We start from the raw sequence: 24,635 nt of genomic DNA, 5'->3' as shown, positions 1-24,635 counted from the left end.
TGGGAAATGACATGATTTTAACATGGGAAATGGGAATGGAAGGGATTCCCGGGGAAGGAAGATAAGAAAAGTTATATATCATCAATGAAAGCAATATCGCTGTACCTTAGGAGACCTTCAGGAAATCAATCAAAGCCGTCGAGGAACCTATGTACATTGTGAAAGCTTTATCCTGGAACGATGTCATGATTTTAATTGTCTAACAAAGCAACACATAAGGAGCCATAGACCAACAACAAACCCGATAGGAAAAAAATGGCAAATTATGTAAACCTGCCAAGAAAAATCAAGAGACTTTTAAGTCACAGATATTAATATCTCAACTGAAAATAGCAAAAGAAGCCCTGAAAAATTATTATGGATATATTAAAAGCAAAGGTCATTATCCAATCATTTGGTTATCTTAACCACGAAAAATAGTGACGTGGTTCAAAATAATGATATGGCAAAGACTTAAAATAATTTTTCAAATCTGTTTTGACAGCTGAGGATGCAGCTAATGCCCCAAAATCCAATTCCATTGATGAGTAAAATAAAAAAAAAAGTGACAAGTTGACATGAGTTGAATATATAAACTGTCGACATTAAATGGAATGAAATGAATAAACCAGCAAGCCCAGATCAATTTTATTCGACGACAATGAAAGAAGTGAAAAATAAGAGTTAAACCCAGAGGGGGATCTTTTCTGTGTCATTTGCTAAAGGGAAAGTTCCAGAGATATGGAAACTTGCTACTGTAACACCCAATTTCAAAAGGTAATAAATCACAACCAGGAAATCATGGTCCAATTAGCTTAATGTCTGTAGCTGGTAAACTTATAGAACCATCATTTGGGATAAGACTGTAAATCATTTACAAGACCACCGCTTAATACAAGATTCTCATCATGGCTTTCCTTGAAATCGTTCCTGACAAAATTTGCTCGATTTCTATAATGATATGATCAACGTATCTGATGAGAGCAAAGCAGTTGATGCCATCTGTCTATAAACACATTCGACAAGTTCCACATCAAAGATTACTAACTGTCAACGTATTGATGGGGCTGTACTTCAGTGGCTAGGAAATGGGTTGACTGAAAGTATGTAACATCTTATGTAATATCAACCCACTGGGGTCTCATCAGGACACCCGGAGTTAACGGCACAGATTCATATGTCCATAAACAATGATTAATAACCAAGCTTCAGACAGACTGGTTCAGTGCAACAAGTGGTGTGCTACAAGGCTCAATCTTAGGCCCTCTTATCTTTCTCGTATACTACAATAACATTGATGATGAGCTGCATTATAAAGTATTGATATCTGCGAGTGATGTTACTTTGGAAAATTTATCTACAACAAGAATTGAATATCTATGTCTTCAAACGGACATAAATAAACTGATGTAATGGGGTCACAGGGGGTAAATAATTCTAGTTTCGATAAATGCAATTACATACGAGTAGTAAAAACGAAAAGGCAAGTTACTGTATCAGTTTTCTCGAAATAAAAAAAGGGATATGTGTTATGAGACTTGGGTTGTAATAATCAATGATGATCTATAGACAAGTAAGAAGTGCAAGGAAACGGTTGAATTGGTGGGAAAAAAATCTTTGATTTATAGGCAAAGCGATCGAATTTAAGTTCAAGAAAATTATCTTTATTCTTTACAAATCATTGGTGCATCCCCATCTTGAATATTGTTTTGTCACCTTACTTGAAACATAATAATAAAAAAGATACATAGAATGAACAGATTGCAGAGGTGTGCTACAAAGATGATTCTCGGACCGAGAAACAAAGAGAAGTGATCCATCACAGGCATTCAAAATTACCAAGGCATCCAAAATCTCTCACCAGGCTACTTAGGGATACATTTGTCCGATTTCACATTAAAGGTTAAAACTCGTACGAAGTGGCACTTTTTCTTCAAAAATATTCTAATATATGGAATGATGTGCCAATTAGAGTGGTTGAGAAAAGTACCACACATACATTTCAGATTTGAAGATAAATATTTCGCTTCAAACTCACTTCTGGCATTATTTGCGTCTCATTAGCTACATGAAAGGTGTAGCTTTTCACTTCTAAATATGTCTTCTCCTCTTCCTCTATGAGTTTTTTACATCTTCCTCCATCGCAAACAGCCTTGGGCGATCGGGGCCTAAACGTACAGGAGGGTGAAAGGCGTGCAAGGAATAGAGTGAACTGGAAGGACGTGGTATACCGGGGTCGATGTGCTGTGTGAATGGATTGAACCAGGGCATGTGAAGCGTCTGGGGTAAACCATGTAAAGTTTTGTGGGACCTGGATGTGGAAAGGGAGCTGTGGTTTCGGTGCATCACACATGACAGCTAGAGACTGAGTGTGAACGAATGTGGCATTTGTTGTCTTTTCCTAGCGATACCTCGCACGCGCGAAGGGGGAGGGGGGTGCTGTTTCATGTGTGGCGGGGTGGTGACGAGAATGGATGAAGGCAGCAAGTATGATTATGTACATGTGTATATAAGTATATGTATGTGTATGTATATGTACATATACGCTGAAATATATAGGTATGTATACGTGCGTGTGTAGGCCTTTATGTATATGCATGAGTATGTGGGTGGGTTGAGCCATTCTTTCGTCTGTTTTCTTGGCTTACCTCGCTAACATGGGAGACAGCAACTAAGTAAAATAAATAATAATAATAATGAAATATATATATATATATATATATATATATATATATATATATATATATATATATATATAGGGGAGAAAGACAACTTCCTACGCATTCCCCGCGTGTCGCAGAAGGCGACTGAAGGGGTCGGGAGCGGGGAGTTAGAAAGCCTCTCCTCCTTGTATTCTAACATTGTAAAAGGGAAACAGGAGTCATGCGAGGAGTGCTCAGCCTCCTCGAAGGCTCAGACTGGGGTGTCTAAATGTGTGTGGATGTAACCAAGATGAGGAAAAAAGGAGAGATAGGTAGTATATTTGAGGAAAGAAACCTGGATGTTTTGGCTTTGAGTGAAACAAAGCTCAAGAGTAAAGGTGAAGAGTGGTTTGGGGGAGAGGACAAGAGCAAGGGAAGGAGTAGCACTACTCCTGAAGCAGGAGTTGTGGGAGTATGTGATACAGTGTAAGAAAGTAAACTCTAGACTGATATGGGTAAAACTGAAAGTGGATGGAGAGAGATGGGTGATTATTGGTGCCTATGCACCTGGGCAGGAGAAGAAAGATCATGAGAGGCAAGGCATATGATAGAGTGGATAAAGATGCTGTGTGGAAGGTATTAAGAGTATATGGAGTGGGAGGTAGGTTACTAGAAGCAGTGAATAGATTTTATCAAGGATGTAAGGCATGTAAGGCGCGTGTAAGAGTAGGAAGATGGGAAAGTGATTGATTCTCAGTGAATGTCGGTGGAAATGAGATGCTTGAGGACAATATGTGGTGTGAGGTGGTTTGATCGAGTAAGTAATGAAAGGGTAAGAGAAATGTGTGGTGATAAAAAGAGTGTAGTTGAGAGCAGAAGAGGGTGTTTTGAAATGGTTTAGTCACATGGAGAGAATGAGTGAAGAAAGACTGACAAAGAGGATATATGTGTCAGAGGTGGAGGGAACGAGGAGAAGTGGGAGACCAAGTTGGAGGTGGAAGGATGGAGCGAAAAAGATTTTGAGTGATCGGGGCCTGAACATGCAGGAGGATGAAAGGCGTGCAAGGAATAGAGTGAATTGGAACGATGTGATATACCGGGGTTGACGTGCTGTCAAAGGATTGAACCAGGGCATGTGAAGCGTTTGGGGTAAACCATGCAAAGTTTTGTGGAGCCTGGATGCGGAAAGGGAGCTGTGGTTTTGGTGCATTATACATGACAGCTAGACACTGAGTGTGAACGAATGTGGCCTTTGTTGTCTTTTCCTAGCGCTACCTCGCGCGCATGCAGGAGTAGGGGTTTGTCATTTAATGTGTGGCAAGGTGGCGACGGGAATGAATTAAGACAGCAGGTATGAATTATGTACATGTGTATCTATGTATATGTCTGTATATATATATGAAAGGAGGGCAAGGAATAGAGTGAATTGGAGCGACGTGGTATAGGTTGACGTGCTGTCAGTGGATTGAATCAAGGCATGTGAAGCGTCTGGGGTAAACCATGGAAAGCTGTGTAGGTATGTATATTTGCGTGTGTGGACGTATGTATATACATGTGTATGGGGGTGGGTTGGGCCATTTCTTTCGTCTGTTTCCTTGCGCTACCTCGCAAACGCGGGAGACAGCGACAAAGCAAAAAAAAAAAAAAAAAAAAATATATATATATATATATATATATATATATATATATATATATATATATATATATATATATATATATATGTATACGTTGAAGTGTATAGGTATGAATATGTGCGTGTGTGGACGTGTTTGTATATACATGTGTATGTGGGTGTGTTAGGCCGTTCTTTCGTCTGTTTCCTTGTGCTACCTCGCTAACGCGGGAGACAGCGACAAAGTACAATAAGTAATATTAAATATAACCAAATATATATATATATATATATATATTATATATATATATATATATATATATATATATATATATATATATATATATATATATATATATATATATATATTATTTTCTTTATTATACTTTGTCGCTGTCTCCCGCGTTTGCGAGGTAGCGCAAGGAAACAGACGAAAGAAATGGCCCAACCCCCCCCCATACACATGTATATACATACGTCCACACACACAAATATACATACCTACACAGCTTTCCATGGTTTACCCCAGACGCTTCACATGCCTTGATTCAATCCACTGACAGCACGTCAACCCCGGTATACCACATCGCTCCAATTCACTCTATTCCTTGCCCTCCTTTCACCCTCCTGCATGTTCAGGCCCCGATCACACAAAATCTTTTTCACTCCATCTTTCCACCTCCAATTTGGTCTCCCTCTTCTCCTCGTTCCCTCCACCTCCGACACATATATCCTCTTGGTCAATCTTTCCTCACTCATTCTCTCCATGTGCCCAAACCACTTCAAAACACCCTCTTCTGCTCTCTCAACCACGCTCTTTTTATTTCCACACATCTCTCTTACCCTTACGTTACTCACTCGATCAAACCACCTCACACCACACATTGTCCTCAAACATCTCATTTCCAGCACATCCATCCTCCTGCGCACAACTCTATCCATAGCCCACGCCTCGCAACCATACAACATTGTTGGAACCACTATTCCTTCAAACATACCCATTTTTGCTTTCCGAGATAATGTTCTCGACTTCCACACATTCTTCAAGGCCCCCAGAATTTTCGCCCCCTCCCCCACCCTATGATCCACTTCCGCTTCCATGTTTCCATCCGCTGCCAGATCCACTCCCAGATATCTAAAACACTTCACTTCCTCAAGTTTTTCTCCATTCAAACTCACCTCCCAATTGACTTGACCCTCAACCCTACTGTACCTAATAACCTTGCTCTTATTCACATTTACTCTTAACTTTCTTCTTCCACACACTTTACCAAACTCAGTCACCAGCTTCTGCAGTTTCTCACATGAATCAGCCACCAGCGCTGTATCATCAGCGAACAACAACTGACTCACTTCCCAAGCTCTCTCATCCTCAACAGACTTCATACTTGCCCCTCTTTCCAAAACTCTTGCATTTACCTCCCTAACAACCCCATCCATAAACAAATTAAACAACCATGGAGACATCACACACCCCTGCCGCAAACCTACATTCACTGAGAACCAATCACTTTCCTCTTTTCCTACACGTACACATGCCTTACATCCTCGATAAAAACTTTTCACTGCTTCTAACAACTTTCCTCCTACACCATATATTCTTAATACCTTCCACAGAGCATCTCTATCAACTCTATCATATGCCTTCTCCAGATCCATAAATGCTACATACAAATCCATTTGCTTTTCTAAGTATTTCTCACATACATTCTTCAAAGCAAACACCTGATCCACACATCCTCTACCACTTCTGAAACCACACTGCTCTTCCCCAATCTGATGCTCTGTACATGCCTTCACCCTCTCAATCAATACCCTCCCATATAATTTACCAGGAATACTCAACAAACTTATACCTCTGTAATTTGAGCACTCACTCTTATCCCCTTTGCCTTTGTACAATGGCACTATGCACGCATTCCGCCAATCCTCAGGCACCTCACCATGAGTCATACATACATTAAATAACCTTACCAACCAGTCAACAATACAGTCACCCCCTTTTTTAATAAATTCCACTGCAATACCATCCAAACCTGCTGCCTTGCCGGCTTTCATCTTCCGCAAAGCTTTCACTACCTCTTCTCTGTTTAACAAATCATTTTCCCTAACCCTCTCACTTTGCACACCACCTCGACCAAAACACCCTATATCTGCCACTCTATCATCAAACACATTCAACAAACCTTCAAAATACTCACTCCATCTCCTTCTCACATCACCACTACTAGTTATCACCTCCCCATTTCTGGGGATAGGGGAGAAAGAACACTTCCCAAGTATTCCCTGCGTGTCGTAGAAGGCAACTAAAAGGGGAGGGAGTTGGGGGGCTGGAAATTCTCCCCTCCCGTTTTTTAATTTTCCAAAAGAAGGAACAGCGAAGGGGGCCAAGTGAAGATATTCCCTCTAAGGCTAAGACGGGGGCCAAGTGAAGATATTCCCTCTAAGGCTAAGACCTCTGTTCTTGACGCTATCTCACTATTGTGGGAAATAGCGAATTCAGTATGAAAAAAATATGTAATCATTATTATCGTTATTATACTTGATTGCTGTTTCCCACTTCAGCGAGGTAGCACCAGGAACCAGACGAAGAATGGCCCATCCACTCATACACACACATCATATATATATAAATATATATATATATATATATATATATATATATATATATATATATATATATATATATATATATAAACGCCCATACACACACATATACATATGCATATCAGCATATACAGATGTATATATATATATATATGTATATATAGACATATACATATATACACAAGTACATATTCATACTTGCTTGCCTTCAACTATTCCTGATGCCACCCCGCCCCACAGGACACATCACTTCCCCCTGCTTCAGCAAGGTAGCACCAAGAAAACACACAAAAAAAAGGCCACATTTGCTCACAGTCAGTCTCTAGGTTTCATTTGTAATGCACATATACATATATGCTGATAACCGCAAGGAAAATAAAAAACAATTAAGTTCCCACTTGCACTTTCGTGTAATTATCACATTGTCAGGGAAGATACAAGAATGAGATAGACGTAGAACAGTCAGTTAATATACAAGGAAGATATGTAGCTAAGACTCCATTGGTATACTAGTTGGTTTACCAATGGAGTCTAAGCTACGTCTCTTCCTTGTATATCAACTGACTGATCTATGCCTTCTATCATCTTCTTGTCTCTCTCCTGATAATGTGAATATTACATGAAAGTGCACAAGGGAACTTGCTCGTGTTTCACTTTCCTCGTAGTTATCAGCATATACTAGATCACGCGCACCATTGAACTAAACTAGGACATGTGAAGTGCCTGGGGTAAACCATAGAAAGGTCTGTGGAGCATGAATGTGGATAGGGAGCTGTGGTTTCGGTGCATTGCATACGACAGCTAGAGACCGAGTGTGAACAAATGGGCTTTTTCTTGTCTGTTCTTCCTGGCGCTATCTTGCTGATGCAAGGGGCGGGGTAGCGACAGGAAGAGATGAAGGCAAGTATGAATATCCATATGTGTATATAAATATATATATATCATTTCATTCATATTCGCCATTTCCCACGTTATCAAGGTAGCGTTAAGAACAGGGGACTGAACCTTAGAGGGAACATTCTTAATTGGCCCCTTCTCTTTTCTTTTTTTTGGAAAAGTAAAAAAGAAAAAAAAAATGGCCCACACTCCCTCCCCTTTTAGTTACCTATGACACACAGGGAATACGTGGGAAGTATATATTTTATCCCTTGAGATAGGCTAGAAAGAATACTTCCCATGTATTCCATGCATGTCATATAAGGTGACTAAAAGGGGTGGGGAGCGGGGCGGCTGGAAATCCTCCCCTCCAATTTTTACTTTTCCGAAAGTAGGGACAGAGAAATAGGCCGCGTGAGGATTTTTCCTTTAAGGCACAATCCTCTGTTCTTGACGCTATCTCACTAACGTGAGAAATAGCGAGTATGTACAAAAAATATATTCATTTATTAATCTTTATTATATTTAGTAGCTGTCTCCCGCGTTAGCGAGGTAGCAGAAGAAAACACGAAAGAATGGCCCAACCCACCCACATATATATATATATATAGTTGATAGAGATGCTCTGTGGAAGGTATTAAGAATATATGGTGTGGGAGGCAAGTCGTTAGAAGCAGTGAAAAGTTTTTATCGAGGATGTAAGGCATGTGTACGTGTAGGAAGAGAGGAAAGTGATTGGTTCTCAGTGAATGTAGGTTTGCGGCAGGGGTGTGTGATGTCTCCATGGTTGTTTAATTTGTTTATGGATGGGGTTGTTAGGGAGGTGAATGCAAGAGTTTTGGAAAGAGGGGCAAGTATGAAGTCTGTTGGGGATGAGAGAGCTTGGGAAGTGAGTCAGTTGTTGTTCGCTGATGATACAGCGCTGGTGGCTGATTCATGTGAGAAACTGCAGAAGCTGGTGACTGAGTTTGGTAAAGTGTGTGAAAGAAGAAAGTTAAGAGTAAATGTGAATAAGAGCAAGGTTATTAGGTACAGTAGGGTTGAGGGTCAAGTCAATTGGGAGGTGAGTTTGAATGGAGAAAAACTGGAGGAAGTGAAGTGTTTTAGATATCTGGGAGTGGATCTGGCAGCGGATGGAACCATGGAAGCGGAAGTGGATCATAGGGTGGGGGAGGGGGCGAAACTTCTGGGAGCCTTGAAGAATGTGTGGAAGTCGAGAACATTATCTCGGAAAGCAAAAATGGGTATGTTTGAAGGAATAGTGGTTCCAACAATGTTGTATGGTTGCGAGGCGTGGGCTATGGATAGAGTTGTGCGCAGGAGGATGGATGTGCTGGAAATGAGATGTTTGAGGACAATGTGTGGTGTGAGGTGGTTTGATCGAGTAAGTAACGTAAGGGTAAGAGAGATGTGTGGAAATAAAAAGAGCGTGGTTGAGAGAGCAGAAGAGGGTGTTTTGAAATGGTTTGGGCACATGGAGAGAATGAGTGAGGAAAGATTGACCAAGAGGATATACGTGTCGGAGGTGGAGGGAACGAGGAGAAGAGGGAGACCAAATTGGAGGTGGAAAGATGGAGTGAAAAAGATTTTGTGTGATCGGGGCCTGAACATGCAGGAGGGTGAAAGGAGGGCAAGGAATAGAGTGAATTGGAGCGATGTGGTATACCGGGGTTGACGTGCTGTCAGTGGATTGAATCGGGGCATGTGAAGCGTCTGGGGCAAACCATGGAAAGCTGTGTAGGTATGTATATTTGCGTGTGTGGACGTATGTATATACATGTGTATGGGGGTGGGTTGGGCCATTTCTTTCGTCTGTTTCCTTGCGCTACCTCGTAAACGCGGGAGACAGCGACAAAGAAAAAAAAAAAAAAAAAATATATATATATATATATATATATATATATATATATATATATATATATATATATATATATATATAAATGCCCACACACGCACATAGACATGCCTATATATTTCAACGTATACATACATATACATAAACAGACATACATTCCTATGAGTCCACAGGGAAAACGAAACACAATAAGTGCACTCGGGAACTTGTGTTTCATTTTCCCCGTGGACTCACAGGAATATACTTGATCACGCACAAAATTGTGATCCTTTCTAGACATATACATATATACACATGTACATATTCACACTTGCTGTCTCCATCCATTCCTGTCGCCACCCCGCCACACATGAAATGGCACCCCCCCTCCCCCTGCGTGCGTGCGAGGTAGCGCTAAGAAAAGACAACAATGGCCACATTCGTTTACACTCAGTCTCTAGCTATCATGTGTAATGCACCGAAACCACAGCTCCCTTTCCACATCCAGGACTAACCAAAGCCAAGGACCCATTTATCAACCAGCCTGAAGGGGAGGATACAGCTGGGTTGGCTGTTGGCTGGCTACCATACCCAGGATGTGAAGTCTAGCTAGTCGGTGCATGACTCATGGTCAGCAGAGTTAACCAATGCACCACAGAAGCCCATAGTGTTTGCATCTCCAATTATTACACAATAAAACAAATTGAAATTTTTAGCAAGCACATTGGAGGATGGGTATATATGGAGCAGGTATAATATATTATCGCTAATAAGTCTATTCATATAAAGTTTAAGACAGAGTAATGTAGGAGAATACTAGCAAATTCATGTGAGAGTCAATGAAAATAGTGGTACAGCTCTTTCTATGGGCAATAATCAAGTTTTGTAATATAAGGGCAGCTAATGCAGTCTGTACATGCAATTATAGAAGGTATTCTGAGGACATGACATTAAAACTTTATTCTAATAATTCATCAATGCTGTGGCATAGTTTCAACACAGAAATAGTGCTTTCAATGATGTGTCTGTTATGATATAACAGGTGCTTAGTAAAAAGGCGTGAGCAAAAATGAGAAATTCCAAGTACACTATAAACACAGTATGCTAGTCTATCAGGTGTGAGACGGTGTTATGCTGGGAAAGACATGCAAATAAAATAGTTTGGGAAGAATGATCAAAGAATATTTCAGGGATAGGTCAAAAATCAAACCCTGCAGGAAATAGCACACCATACCATTAATGGTTAAAAATCTAAATGTTGATATTGTATCCACATTTTGCATCTACCATGTGTGTTTAGGGTATAAAATGAAAAGCTTATGAAGAGCATCAACTCAGAAACGTATGATATTATCACCTGTCTACTTGGATTGGACAAATATCTATTTGTGACTCCTGTGATCGTTTTCTACTACCAATTACAGGGATGAACATGGGTGCATAATAAAGTAGCTGTCGATAATAACAGTCTAATGAAAATGGCTACACTTCAACGAGAGGTGGTTGAATCAATGAAGCGGGTTCAAAAGCATGTCAGTCAATACAAAAGAAAATATGCAACGGACAGGTGTATATAAAATGTGATCTGCACTGCATATGGTTAACTGGTATTCTGCATTCTAAAATGAAATATAAAGGTATCACTGCTTACACATAAAAGAATTTAATGATTATTTCAACCCGTTTACTCTAGCTAGGTCATGCACTTGATATTTCATTTTCTGTTCCCTGAAGCTGTAGCGTATATAATCAAAATTCATGAATCATCCAACCCTGCTTTGAGGTAAAACATACAGCCATTACTACTCGTGGTGACATTACATACTGTTACCAGATGCTACAGTGTGAATTTTTACCATAAACTGGTCAGTCTATGTGCACATGTAAAGGGAGCCTGTACCAGATCTGTCCCCTCTCACTATGTAATACATGTGAAGCTCTGAAGGTTTTAAATAACAGATATTAACGATAAAAATCCTTAGTAATCATATTTGTCTGTGACAAAAACACCGACACAACTATCACACATCTCGATACAAATGCCCCACAGTACTTCAGGCATACCTCACGCATCTTGCAGCAAAGATTTCTGGGTGCCTAACATATGGAAGCAAGTTTTCACTACCACAAGTTGTATGTTATGTCAATTAAGAAAAATTTACTCTAGTTACTCTTAACAACTTTATGAGATATTTCTTTTAGAATATTTGGGAACCTTCAGCCCAGAGTGCAAAAAAGTTCTCTCTCTCTGATATCCCTTCCCTCCAGGAACTCCTTCAAGCGGGTGGCCATGGCAAAAGTCTTCATAAATAGTGAACTGCAGTGCTGCTTCTTAACCTTTAGTGCTTCACCCTTAAAAGGCCACTTAAAAAAGGGTAACTCTAGTGGAATGGCGTCTTAGAACTGCTGCAGTGAAAGAGTTAGATGTAATGATTTAGATCATAAAACGTGGATTTCAGTATCATCAAGTGAGGAGTTAATGACATAATACCTTAAGAAATTTATTGTTTTTACAAATAAAATATATAAAAATATTGTACAGACATGTGCACAATTCACAGCACTTTATCTCGTACAAATGTGGATGCAAGGGAAAACTTCTAGGAAGTAGTAATTATGAAGTTAGTGTGTTTAGATGCATCCCTAGATGTGATTTGAAAATTTACAATGGCTTATACAGAATCACTCTCTGAAAATGATGGTTCAAAGCTACATACAATGAATCCTGAATACAATCATCTTTTTCTATGCTGTGGGGTCAAACAAATCTGTTTAATACAAGAGTTAAAGTTAGTACAATGGACATCCTAATCACCCATAGAAGCACAAAAAGCACGTGTTCAAAAGAAAACTTCCTTGAAGCTTGGTTTCTCCCACTGTTAAGCTTGGCATGTTTACTTCATTTTGACTGACCACACAGTATAACCCTAAAGCCATCTCTTATACTTAGATTCATGAATTCTTCTAAGTTAAAGCTGTCTCACTTTCCTATTTTTACCATTCAGTCATTCAAGAGATTATATCTATTTCAACAATAAAGTGTGTAAGGCACCCTCATCCTATATATCTTAAATGTGATTTTTTTTTTTTTTTAGCTTTGTTCAATTCGCTTCACTGGCATAACAGCTAAGAAACTAGCTTGTTATTGCTTTGAGCTATGTTCACTATTCACTGGTAGTGCATGGTGTCTTTCATATCGTACGATCTGGTGGGGAAACAATCTTGTTTTAATGAAACTATGATCATTATGGCAATATCTCTTCCCTTTATCTATGAACATGAAATACACTGAACGTAATTAATGCTATTTTGCATTACCTTTAACTCATTATATGTCCAATTAAGTAGGCTTTTTCCCTGCTGAAAGGTGGATGGTGCACACACACACACTCTTCAAAAGTTCATCTGACAACATATATCTAAGTACTGTATATATTTCAGATCTATGATTTGCAATTTTTCCAGCTCCTATAGAATCCATTCATCACATATACTCCACTAAATACTTTAATGCACTTCTGTGCGGATCCTGAAGCCAATACCCTGTAGAGTAAATCTTCCAAGTTTTGAGATATTACCACATTCTTTATATCACTCATCGATCCAGAACATCATCATGCATGATTTGCAAAACATACAACATTGCAATAATACTGCCACCAAAGCATATATATATATATATATATATATATATATATATATATATATATATATATATATATATATATATATATATATATAACACATCTATCTGTAACCCAATATTTTCGAGACATCAGCTCTGCTACCTGATACAACTCTGGTTAAAGCTGTGTGCAAAATCATGGTAAGCAGATAGCATCAATTTACACTTGTTCTTTCTTAAAATTATTATCACATCATTATGCACACAAAATAGAATTGACAAGATACTCCACAGATTAAGGTACCTAAAAGAGAAATGTCAGTAAAATGTTCCATCCTGATCATAGACAAGATATGCTCATTTGAATGATGCCTTTACCTGGAGAGGTACTACAGAAGGCTAACTTTGACATTAGCATAGCGAAAGGTAAGTATAAATGTGATTAAAAGATCTTTATGCAAAAAAAATTGGATACCTTTTCAAGAAATCCTTCAAGCATCTTCCCAGTTTCAGCTAAAAATGATAAAATGAGATATTCTTGGAGTATAATAAAAGATTATCCCTTTATTATCAATTAACTAAGGAGGACAACTGGAGTCTGCTTTGCATTCTGATATCAATGATACATACATTAGAGAGAGACAGAGGATTTTTACCAATTTTCTAATTAAGTACATGGAGTATGACCAAAACTGTGTTTTCCATTTGTTTTTCCTGGTATTTTACATTTAACAGTTTGTAAATAAGGCCAAGCCTATGTACATGGTATACAGTGGTATGCTATTACAGAGCTAACTAACTGCACAGTTTTTTCCTCCTGTAACTACTATCCAATGTGGCAACTGTCCTTCATGAAGAAACTGGTTCTCTTCTTCATATGGCAAGTGTCCTTCCTCATGAATCGATTGTCTCTCTCTCTCTCTCTCTCACACGGCGAATGCTCTCCCTTAAGAAGCAAGTGTCTCCCGTCATCTTATGGCAACAGTCCTGTGCATCTCCTCACACTGCCATTTTTATTCTGCCATCAAAGAATACCTGTGGAGAATTAAAAGACATTAAAACTCGGATGTCGCAATGGTTTTTAGTGGTAAATACTTTAATGTAATCCATAACACACACGAACAAACAAACAAACAAAAAATACATACATATATAACCCTAAGACCACTTTTATGGGATTCCTGCAGCTCTGAGGTTGTGCTCCATGCAACAGCTCGGTATGGTGGACTTCTCTGAATAGAGATGGTCCTAAAACAATGTTGAAATCACTCTGAATGCTGAAGATGATCCAGCCTTATTCAAGGTGACGTCTCCTCTGCAGTGTTGACACTCGCAGATGGAGTCCACACACACACACACACTCCAGCCTCCACCCTCACTGGGGTAGGACATTTGTCTTGGTGCTCTCGTGCTCCTTACAGATCAACATTTTGACCTAAACTCTCTCTTTCCCCCTATACTCCAGCTTGATACTTGGATTTCCCTGAGTAGACCTACCATCTTCACACAAGAGTGTCTACCTCCGATGAATTTGATTGTGAAAAAAGATATACAAATGAAACATTGATAAAAAATACTGAGGCCTATGCTGGAGAAGCAGTTGCCTCAGTGTAAACACCAAGCTACAACCCCCTGACCGGTGAAGCGGTGACTCACCAGCTGACCACAGGACCTCCATAAATTTCCTCAAGTGTCAGAGGGGTGATCGCCTGACTCACATCTGTCACTACAATCTCCTTGTGCTAACCAGTGCTTGTATGGATGCAAGAACTGTCCTATACTTATTGCTGAGAATGTTATCCACAATCTATGAACAAGTGCAAAGCTAAGCAAGAAATCAGTATAGTTTTCCCAAAGTTACATGTATATCAACTACTATAGTACTATACCACATCCATTGTGAAAATATAAAACCCACCAAAAAATACATGTCAACACAGTATTACTTTAAGTTCACCAAAAAGGTAATTTTACAACTGATATTCATCATTAAAAAAAATACTACTACTACTACTACTACTATTCAAACAGTATGTGACTCTACATCACTTACACACACACACACACACACACACACACACATCTATATATATACATATATATATATATATATATATATATATATATATATATATATATATATATATATATATATATATATATATATATTGGGAGGTAAGTTTGAATGGAGAAAAACTGGAGGAAGTAAAGTGTTTTAGATATCTGGGAGTGGATCTGGCAGCAGATGGAACCATGGAAGCGGAAGTGAATCATAGGGTGGGGGAGGGGGCGAAAATCCTGGGAGCCTTGAAGAATGTGTGGAAGTCGAGAACATTATCTCGGAAAGCAAAAATGGGTATGTTTGAAGGAATAGTGGTTCCAACAATGTTGTATGGTTGCGAGGCGTGGGCTATGGATAGAGTTGTGCGCAGGAGGGTGGATGTGCTGGAAATGAGATGTTTGAGGACAATGTGTGGTGTGAGGTGGTTTGATCGAGTAAGTAATGTAAGGGTAAGAGAGATGTGTGGAAATAAAAAGAGCGTGGTTGAGAGAGCTGAAGAGGGTGTTTTGAAATGGTTTGGGCACATGGAGAGAATGAGTGAGGAAAGATTGACCAAGAGGATATATGTGTCGGAGGTGGAGGGAACGAGGAGAAGTGGGAGACCAAATTGGAGGTGGAAAGATGGAGTGAAAAAGATTTTGTGTGATCGGGGCCTGAACATGCAGGAGGGTGAAAGGAGGGCAAGGAATAGAGTGAATTGGATCGATGTGGTATACTGGGGTTGACGTGCTGTCAGTGGATTTGAATCAGGGCATGTGAAGCGTCGGGTAAACCATGGAAAGTTGTGTGGGGCCTGGATGTGGAAAGGGAGCTGTGGTTTCGGGCATTATTGCATGACAGCTAGAGACTGAGTGTGAACAAGTGGGGCCTTTGTTGTCCTTTCCTAGTGCTACCTCGCACACATGAGGGGGGAGGGGGATGGTATTCCATGTGTGGCGAGGTGGCGATGGGAATGAATAAAGGCAGACAGTGTGAATTGTGTGCATGGGTATATATGTATGTGTCTGCGTGTGTATAAATATGTGTACACTGAGATGTATAGGTATGTATATTTGCGTGTGTGGACGTGTATGTATATACATTGTGTATGGGGGTGGGTTGGGCCATTTCTTTCGTCTGTTTCCTTGCGCTACCTCGCAAACGCGGGAGACAGCGACAAAGCAAAATAAATAAATATAAATATAAATATAAATATATATATATATATATATATATATATATATATATATATATATATATATTCATTTATTTATTATACTTTGTCGCTCTCTCCCGCGTTAGCGAGGTAGCACAAAGGAACAGACGATAGAATGGCCCAACCCACCCACATACACCTGTATATATATATATATATATATATATATATATATATATATATATATATATATATATATATATATATATACACACGTCCACACACGCACATATACATACCTATACATTTCAACATATACATATATATACACACATACATATATACACATGTACATAATTCATACTTGCTGCCTTTATTCATTCCCATCGCCACCCCGCCACACATGAAATGACAACCCACTCCCCCCTCATGTGTGCGAGGTAGTGCTAGGAAAAGACAACATTCGTTTACACTTTAGCTGTCATGTATAATGCACCGTAACCACAGCTCCCTTTCGACATCCAGGCCCCACAAAACTTTCCATGGGTTAACCCAGACGCTTCACATGCCCTGGTTCAACCCACTGACAGCACGTCGACCCCAGTATACCACATCGTTCCAATTTACTTTATTCTTTGCACGCCTTTCACCCTCCTGCATGTTCAGGCCCCGATCGCTCAAAATCTTTTTCACTCCATCTTTCCACCTCCAATTTGGTCTCCCACTTCTCCTCATTCCCTCCACTTCTGATATATATATATCCTCTTTGTCAATCTTTCCTCACTCATTCTTTCCATGTGACCAAACCATTTGAAAATACCCTCTTCTGCTCTCTCAACCACACTCCTTTTATAAACACACATCTCTCTTACAATTTCATTACTTGCTCGATCAAACCACCGCACACCACATTGTCCTCAAACATCTCGTTTCCAGCACATCCACCCTCCTCCGCACAACTCTATAGCCCACGCCTCGCGACCATATAACATTGTTGGAAATACCATTCCTTCAAACATATCCATTTCTGCTTTCCGAGATAATGTTCTAGCCTTCCACACATTCTTCAACGCTCCTAGAACTTTCGCCCCCCCTCCCCCACCTTATGACTGACTTCGCTTCGATGGTTCCATCCGCTGCCAAATCTACTCCCAGATATCTGAAACACTTCACTTCCTCCAGATTTTCTCCACTGAAACTTACCTCCCAGTTGACTTGTCCCTCAACCCTACTGTACCTAATAACCTTGCACTTATTCACATTTACTCTCAGCTTTCTTCTTTCACACACTTTACCAAACTCAGTCACCAGCTTCCACAGTTTCTCACCCGAATCACCCAACATCACTGTATCATCAGCGAACAACTGACTCACTTCCCAAGCTCTCTCATCCACAACAGACTGCATACTTGCCCCTCTTTCCAAAACTCTTGCATTCACCTCCCTAACAACCCCATCCATAAATAAATCAAACAACCATGGAGACATCACGCACCCCTGCCGCAAACCAATATTGACTGAGAACCAATCCCTTTCCCCTCTTCCTACTCGTACACATTCCTTACATCCTCGATAAAAACTTTTCACTGCTTCTAACAACATGCCTCCCACACCATATATTCTTAATATCTTCCACAGAGCATCTCTATCAACTCTATCATATGCCTTCTCCAGACCCATTAATGCTACATACAAATACACTTGCTTTTCTAAGTATTTGTCACATGCATTCTTCAAAGCAAACACCTGGTCCACACACTCTACCACTTCTGAAACCATACTGCTCTTCCCCAATCAATACCCTCTCATATAATTTCCCAGGAATACTCAACAAACTTATACCTCTGTAATTTGAGAACTCACCTTTATCTGTTTCCTTGCACTAAATCGCTAACGCGGGAAACAGCGACAAAGCATAAAAATAACACTAATATATATATATATATATATATATATATATATATATATATATATATATATATATATATATATATATATATATATATATATATAAACGGGGAAACAGAAGAAGGAGTCACGCGGGGAGTGCTCATCCTCCTCGTAGGCTCAAATTGGGGTGTCTAAATGTGTGTGGATGTAACCAAGATGAGAAAAAAGGAGAGATAGGTAGTATGTTTGAGGAAAGGAACCTGGATGTTTTGGCTCTGAGTGAAACGAAGCTCAAGGGTAAAGGGGAAGAATGGTTTGGGAATGTCTTGAGAGTAAAGTCAGGGGTTAGTGAGAGGACAAGAGCAAGGGAAGGAGTAGCACTATTCCTGAAAACGGAGTGGTGGGAGTATGTGATAGTGTAAGAAAGTAAACTCTACATTGATATGGTTAAAACTAAAAGTGGATGGAGAGAGATGGGTGATTATTGGTGCATATGCACCTAGGCATGAGAAGAAAGATCATGAGAGGCAAGTGTTTTGGGACCAGCTTAGTGAAAGTGTTAGTAGTTTTGATGCCCGAGACCGGGTAATAGTGATGGTTTATTTGAATGCAACGGTGGGTAATGTGGAAGTTGAGGAAATAACTGGTGTACATAGGGGTGTTCAGTGTTGTAAATGGTAATGGTGATGAGCTTGTAGATTTATGTGCTGAAAAAGGACTGGTGATTGGGAATACGTATACGTATGTAAGTAAGAGAGATGGCCAGAGAGCGTTATCGGATTACGTGTTATTTGATAGGCGCAAGAAAGAGAGAATTTAGGATGTTAATGTGCTGAGAGGTGCAACTGGAGGGATGTCTGACCATTATCTTGTGGAGGCGAAGGTGAAGATTTGTAGAGGTTTTCAGAAAAGAAGAGAGAATGTTGGGGTGAGGAGAGTGGTGAGAGTATGTAAACTTGGGAAGGAGACTTGTGTGAGGAAGTACCAGGAGAGACTGAGTGCAGAATGGAAAAAGTGAGAACAAAGGACGTAAGGTGAGTGGGGGAGGAATGGGATGTATTTAGGGAAGCAGTGATGGCTTGTGCAAAAGTTACTTGTGCAATGAGAAGCGTGGGAGGTGGGCAGATTAGAAAGGGTAGTGAGTAGTGGGATGACGAAGTAAGATTATTAGTGAAAGAGAAGAGAGTAAGATTATTAGTGAAAGAGAAGAGAGAGGCATATGGACGATTTTTGCAGGGAAATAATGCAAATGAGTGGGAGATGTTGAAAAGAAAGAGGCAGGAGGTCAAGAGAAAGGTACAGGAGGCGAAAAAGAGGGCAAATGGGAGTTGGGGTGAGAGAGCATCATTCAATTTTAAGGAGAATAAAAAGACGTTTTGGAAGGAGGTAAATAAAATGCGTAAGACAAGGGAAAATATGGGAACATCAGTGAAGGGGGCTTATGGGGAAGTGATAACAAGTAGTGGTGATGTGAGGAGATGGAGTGAGTATTTTAAAGGTTTGTTGAATGTGTTTGATGATAGAGTGGCAGATATAGGGTGTTTTGGTCGAGGTGTTGTGCAAAGTGAGTGGGTTAGGGAGAATGATTTGGTAAACAGAGAAGAGGTAGTAAAAGCTTTGCGGAAGATGAAAGCCGGCAAGGCAGCGGGTCTGGATGGTATTGCAGTGGAATTTATTAAAAAACGGGGTGACTGTATTGTTGACTGGTTGGTAAGGTTATTTAATGTATGTATGACTCATGGTGAGGTGCCTGAGGACTGGCGGAATGCTTGCATAGTGCCATTGTACAAAGGCAAAGGGGATAAAAGTGAGTGCTCAAATTACAGAGGTATAAATCTGTTGAGTATTCCTGGGAAATGATATGGGAGGGTATTGACTGAGAGGGTGAAGGCATGTACAGAGCATCAGATTGGGGAAGAGCAGTGTGGTTTCAGAAGTGGTAGAGGATGTGTGGTTCAGGTGTTTGCTTTGAAGAATGTATGTGAGAAATACTTAGAAAAGCAAATGGATTTGTATGTAGCATTTATGGATCTGGAGAAGGCATATTAGAGAGTTGATAGAGATGCTCTGTGGAAGGTATTAGGAATATGTGGTGTGAGAAGTTGTTAGAAGCAGTGAAAAGTTTTTATCGAGGATGTAAGGCATGTGTACGTGTAGGAAGAGAGGAAAGTGATTGGTTCTCAGTAAATGTTGGTATGCGGCAGGGGTGCGTGATGTCTCCATGGCTCTTTAATTTGTTTATGGATGGGGTTGTTAGGGAGGTGAATGCAAAAGTTTTGGAAAGAGGGGCAAGTATGAAGTCTGTTGTGGATGAAAGAACTTGGGAAGTGAGTCAGTTTGGTAAAGTGTGTGAAAGAAGAAAGCTGAGAGTAAATGTGAATAAGAGAAAAGTTAATAGGTACAGTAGGGTTGAGGGACAAGTCAAGTGGGAGGTAAGTTTCAATGGAGAAAAACTGGAGGTAGTGAAGTGTTTTAGATATCTGGGAGTGGATTTGGCAGCGGATGGAACCATGGAAGCGGAAGTGAATCACAGGGTGGGGGAGGGGGAGAAAGTTCTGGGAGAGTTGAAAAATGTGTGGAAGTCGAGAACGTTATCTTGGAAAGCAAAAATGGGTATGTTTGAAGGAATAGTGGTTCCAACAATGTTATACGGTTGCCAGGCGTGGGCTGTAGATAGAGTTGTGCGGAGGAGGGTGGATGTGTTGGAAATGAGATGTTTCAGGACAATATGTGGTGTGAGGTGGTTTGATCGAGTAAGTAATGAATGGGTAAGAGAGATGTGTGGTAATAAAAAGAGGGTGGTTGAGAGAGCAGAAGAGGGTGTTTTGAAATGTTTTGGTCACATGGAGAGAATGAGTGAGGAAAGATTGACAAAGAGGATATATGTGTCAGAGGTGGAGGGAACGAGGAGAAATGGGAAACCAAATTGGAGGTGAAAAGATGGAGTGAAAAAGATTTTGAGTTATCGGGGCCTCAACATGCAGGAGGGTGAAAGGTGTGCAAAGAACAGAAAGAATTGGAACGATGTGGTATACAGGGGTTGACGTGTTGTCAGTGGATTGAACCAGGGCATGTGAAGCGTCTGGGGTAAACCATGGAAAGTTTTGTGGGGCCTGGATGTGGAAAGGGAGCTGTGGTTTCGGTGCATTATACATGACAGCTAAAGACTGAGTGTGAAAGAAAGTAGCCTTTGTTGTCTTTTCCTAGCTCTACCTCGCGCACATGCTGGGGGAGGGGGTTTTCATTTCATGTGTGGCGGGATGGTGACGAGAATGAATAAGGGCAAAGAGTATAAATTATGTACATGTGTATATATGTATATGTCTGTGATTATATATATATATATATATATATATATATATATATATATATATATATATATATATATATATATATATACACGTTGAGATGTATAGGTATATATATATATATATATATATATATATATATATATATATATATATATATATATATATATATATATATATATATATGTGCATTTTTGGACGTGTACGTATATACATGTGTATGTGGGTAGGTTGGGCCTTTCTTTCGTCTGTTTCCTTGCGCTACCTCGCTAACGCGGTAGACAGCGACAAAGTATAATTAATATAAATATGAAATAGTAGTGAGTGGTGGGATGAAGAAGTAAGATTGTTAGTGAAAGAGAAGAGAGAGGCGTTTGGACGATTTTTGCAGGCAGGTAGTGCGATTGAGTGGGAGATGTACACATGAAAGAGGCAGGAGGTCAAGAGAAAGGTGCAAGAGGTGAAAAAGAGGGCAAAAGAGATTTGGGGTGATAGAGTATCATTGAATATTAGGAAGGATAAAAAATATATTTTGGAAGGAGATAAAGTGCGTAGGACAAGAGAACAATTAGGAACATCGGTGAAGGAGGCTAATGGGGAGGTAATAACAAGTAGTGGTGAAGTGAGAATGAGATTGAGTGAGTATTTTGAAGGCTTGTTGAATACGTTTGATGATAGAGTGGCAGATATAGGAAGTTTTGATCTAGGTGGTGCGCAAAGTGAAAGGGTCAGGGAGAATGGTTTGTTACACAGGGAAGAGGTAGTGAAAGCTTTGCAAAAGATGAAATCCGGCAAGGCAGCGCGTTTGGATGGTATTGCAGTGGAATTTATTAAAAAAGGGAGTGACTGTATTGTTGACTGGTTGGTAAGGATATTCAATGTATGTATGGTTCATGGTGAAGAGCCTGAGAACTGGCAGAATGCATGCATAGTGCCATTGTGCAAAGGCAAAGGGGATAAAGGTCAGTGTTCAAATTACAGAGGTATAAGGTTGTTGAGTGTTCATGGGAAATTATATGGGAGGGTATTGATCTAAAGGGTAAAGGCATGTAGAGAGCACCAGATTGGGGAAGAGCAGTGTGGTTTCAGAAGTGGTTGAGGATGTGTGGATCAGGTGTTTGCTTTGAAGAATGTATATGAGACATACTCAGAAAAACATAGATTTGTATGTAGCATTTATGGATCTGGAGGAGGAATATGATAGAGTTGATAGAGACACTCGGTGGAAGGTATCATGAGCATATGGTGTGGGAGATAAGTTGCTAGAAGCATTGGAAAGTATTTATCAAGGATGTAAGGCGTGTGTGTGAGTAGGAAGAGAGGAAAGTGACTGGTTCCCTCTGAATGTCGGTTTGCAGCAGGGGTGCGTGATGTCTCCATGGTTGTTTAATTTGTTTATGGATGGGGTTGTTAGGAGAGGTGAATGCAAGATTTTGGAGATAGGGGCAGGTATGCAGTCTATTGTGGATGAGAGGGCTTGGGAAACGAGTCAGTTGTTGTTCGCTGATGATACAGCGCTGTTGGCTGATTCGTGTGAGAAACTGTGAAAGCGATTGACTTAGCTTGGTAAAGTTTGTGAAAGAAGAAAGCTGAGAGTAAATGTGAATAAGAACAAGGTTCAGTAGGGTTGAGGGACAAGTAAATTGGGAGGTAAGTGTGAATGGAGAAAAACTAGGAAGTCAAGTGATTTACATATCTGGGAGTGGATTTAACTACGGATGGAACCATGGAAGTGGAAGCGAGTCACATGGTGGTGCAGGGGGCGAAGGTTCTGGGAGAGTTGAAAAATGTGTGGAAGGCAAGAATGTTATTTCAGAGAACAAAAATGGGTATATTTGAAGGATTAGTGGTTCCAATAACGTTATATGGTTGCGAGGTGTAGGCTATAGATAAGGTTGTGAGGAGGAGGGTGGATATATTGGAAATAAGATGTTTGAGGACATAATGTGGTGTGAGGTGGTTTGATCGAGTAAGTAATGAACGGGTAAGAGAGATGTGTGGTAATAAAAAGTGTGTAGTTGAGACAGCAGAAGAGAGTGTATTGAAATGGTTTATTCACATGGAGAGAATGAGTGAGGAAAGAATGACAAAGGGGATATATGTGTCAAAGGTAGAGGGAACAAGGAGAAGTGAGAGACCAAATTGGAGGTGGAAGGACGGAGTGAAAAAGATTTTTAGCGATCGGGGCCTGAACATACAGCAGGGTGAGAGGTATGCAATTAATAGATTGAATTGGAACGATGTAGTATACCAGGGTCGAGGTGCTGTCAATGGATTGAACCAGGGTATGTGAAGCGTTTAGGGCAAACCATGAAAAGTTTTGTGGGGCCTGGATGTGGAAAGGGAGTTGTGGTTTCGGTGCATTATACATGACAGGTAGAGACTCAGTGTGAACGAATGTGGCCTTTGTTGTCTTTTCCTAGTGCTACCTCGTGTGCACGCGGGGGGAAGGGGGGGTGGAGGGGGGTGCCATTTCATGAGTGGCGGGGTGGTGAGAATGGATGAAGGCAGCAGGTATGAATATGTACATGTCTATATATGTATATATCTGTGTATGTATATGTATGTATACGCTGAAATGTATAGGTATGCATATGTGCGTGTGTGGACGTGTATGTATATACATGTGTATGTGGGTGGGTTGGGTCATTTCTTCGTCTGTTTCCTTGCGATCAAGTATATATATATATATATATATATATATATATATATATATATATATATATATATATATATATATATATATATATATATATATATATATTTGTTTTTTTTTGTTGCTTTGTCGCTGTCTCCCGCGTTTGCGAGGTAGCGCAAGGAAACAGACGAAAGAAATGGCCCAACCCACCCCCCACACACATGTATATACATACGTCCACACACGCAAATATACATACCTACACAGCTTTCCATGGTTTACCCCAGACGCTTCACATGCCCTGATTCAATCCACTGACAGCACGTCAACCCCGGTATACCACATCGATCCAATTCACTCTATTCCTTGCCCTCCTTTCACCCTCCTGCATGTTCAGGCCCCGATCCCACAAAATCTTTTTCACTCC

At 40.1% G+C, this 24,635-nt stretch overlaps 1 protein-coding gene across 2 annotated transcripts in view; it reads right to left on the bottom strand.

Moving 5' to 3' along the window:
- Window positions 1-12,038: 12,038 nt before the first annotated feature.
- LOC139765247 (uncharacterized) overlaps window positions 12,039-24,635 on the bottom strand; it is a 78,893-nt gene continuing 66,296 nt past the window's right edge. For both annotated transcript variants that reach the window (XR_011716624.1, XM_071692584.1), the window contains exon 2: window positions 12,039-14,210. The gene's annotated coding sequence lies outside the window, so the exon portion shown is untranslated. The remainder of the gene's footprint in view (window positions 14,211-24,635) is intronic.

This window comes from Panulirus ornatus, chromosome 53 (genome assembly GCF_036320965.1).
Source record: "Panulirus ornatus isolate Po-2019 chromosome 53, ASM3632096v1, whole genome shotgun sequence".
Taxonomy (NCBI): Eukaryota; Metazoa; Arthropoda; class Malacostraca; order Decapoda; family Palinuridae; genus Panulirus; species Panulirus ornatus.
Note: the sequence above shows the minus strand (reverse complement) of the source record. Positions and strands in the feature narration are given on the sequence as shown.